At 43.9% G+C, this 2,165-nt stretch overlaps 1 protein-coding gene across 1 annotated transcript in view; it reads right to left on the bottom strand.

The window, feature by feature from the left end:
• LOC109835711 (trafficking protein particle complex II-specific subunit 120 homolog) overlaps positions 1–1,228 on the bottom strand; it is a 23,762-nt gene extending 22,534 nt beyond the window's left edge. Inside the window, exon 1 of the mRNA XM_020403711.1 lies at positions 1,192–1,228. The gene's annotated coding sequence lies outside the window, so the exon portion shown is untranslated. The remainder of the gene's footprint in view (positions 1–1,191) is intronic.

Below are 2,165 nucleotides of genomic sequence, written 5' to 3'. Positions count from 1 at the left end.
GAGTAAAGATTCACTTGCTAGTCTCTAGGCAAGAAGGCAAACCTCTGGTGCCAACTGCCAAGGTCACTTACTAAAATTCACAAAAAAACTAAGACATTTTGGCAAAAGCTGCAAAACTATCCTAAAAAAATCAGCACTCGCTATAATTCTCACAAGATCTCAAGAATCATACTAAACAATTTCAAAGGCTTAAATGCAGTTTCAGCTAGCTCCCAAACTCAAACAACTTCAAAGTTTAGACAGATACCACATAGCATTATGCAACACCAAATCATCAACCAAACAATCAAATCAACATCGCAACTACTGCCGGACATAGCAAATCCAAATCAAGATTCACCTGAGCATCACTAGATAAGGGTGAGAGCTAGGGTGAGCGTTGGTAGGCGGGTAAGGGTTAGGGTTAGCTAGTTCCCAATTTCAAGTACTTAAAGAGAGTTTCAGCTAGTTCCCAATTTCAAGCACTTAAAGAATCAACTAATGGAATCAAGATCACAACTAGAACCTAAGATTACTAACAGTGACCACTCACTACGTTACAGAAAAAATCTTGAATTTCATACTAATACCCTAATACATTTCCAAAAACTTTACTGAAAACAGCAGCTGCAGCTAGTTCTCAATTTCAAGCACTTCAGAGTAAGCAGATAAAGATCTCAACTAATGCCTAATGCTACAATCTAGGGACTAGGAATCAAAGATTCACACCTGAGCATCGCCAGGTTCCAGAGCCTCAACGATCAATGTGGGCCAGAGCTAGGCTAGCTAGTTCCTAATTTTAAGGGCATAACAGCAGCTTCGCCTAGTTACCAATTTCAAGCACAAGCAACAACTTTGAAGTTCATACGGTTTCCACATAACATTATGCAACATCAGATCATCAACCAAACCATCGAGATCTCAACTAACGCCTGGTATCACATAACAATTCAGAATCAAAAATCTCTAGTTTCATCGTAAACACATCCAAAAGTTCACAGTTTCAAGCACCTTTAAAGTAATCCAATCAAGATCTCAACTACCTGATGCCTAAATACCACAACCTAGGAATCACGATTCGCCCTAAGTGCTGGGGTTATGGCTAGATTTAGGCGTTGGTTTAGAGTTGAGCTAGCAATCAAATCAAGATCTAAAAGCCAACTGCCTACAATCACAACACAACAACGGCAATTCGAGAACCAAATATTCCACCTGAGCGTCGGCAGGGCAAAAACCCAAAGCACCTGCGGGCAAGCGGCCCGGCGCCGGTAGCCTCCTGCAAGCGCCCAAACGAACTCGCCGCGATCCGCATCGTAGGTCGGCGCGAAGGAGGGGCAGTGGTCAGATCCGAACGAATCCGCCAGGGATCTTGGCGTGTGGATCTGGTAATGTCCTCCAGGGGCTAGCCGGAAGCCTCCGGCGAGACGCGTTGAACGTTAGGGCTCCGGTTGTCCCAGGGCCTGTGTGGGCCGAAGGGGGGCTTGCTTCTGAGAGCTCGGAGTGGAAGTAAGGGGCCTATGGGCGGAGAGGTCGACGCGGCAGGTAGCTGGTGATGCATTACGAGGAGGGTAGGTTCGGAGGGAGGGGGGCGGGATCGTGGCCGCTTCGACGGGGATGACGGCTGACTGCGGGATCATGGACCGGACTCCATGCTCAGTGGAGTCCGGTTCCGATGGCTGACGGGAGGCTGGTGAGGCTCGGGAGAGGGGCTGAAATGAAATTCTGAGTGAGAGGTGGGTTTGAGGGGTTATTCGTTCGGGGAAAATTCTGTTTGGGCCCTCAGGTCGAAAGTGAATTGATTTTAAAGACCCTAGGATTAGAAAAAAAAAACATTTAATATACGTTGGCCATGGTGAAATATAGGCCAAATACCACTTAATATCGGCAAATATATGAGAGGGTACTAACGTGCCATAATATAACATTTACGTCACATTTTTATGTTTGTGATTAGAGAATACTGATGTGATAATTTTAAAAAACTTTAGGGTAAATAAGCGTCACACAAAACAAATGGGAGTTTATAACTGCAAAGTGAGCGCACCCGTAAGGTATTTAAGTGCTAGTTGGCCTGGAATATACATAAAATGTTTTAAAACAGAATTTTCAGTTATCTCAGAGTATTTTATTTATTTTAATTGCTTTATTGATTGATTTACCATTGTATATGTGTTTATTTGAAAAAT

Source organism: Asparagus officinalis, chromosome 3 (genome assembly GCF_001876935.1).
Source record: "Asparagus officinalis chromosome 3, Aspof.V1, whole genome shotgun sequence".
In the NCBI taxonomy this organism is placed as follows: domain Eukaryota; kingdom Viridiplantae; phylum Streptophyta; class Magnoliopsida; order Asparagales; family Asparagaceae; genus Asparagus; species Asparagus officinalis.
This window is presented reverse-complemented; position numbering and strand designations above follow the sequence as displayed.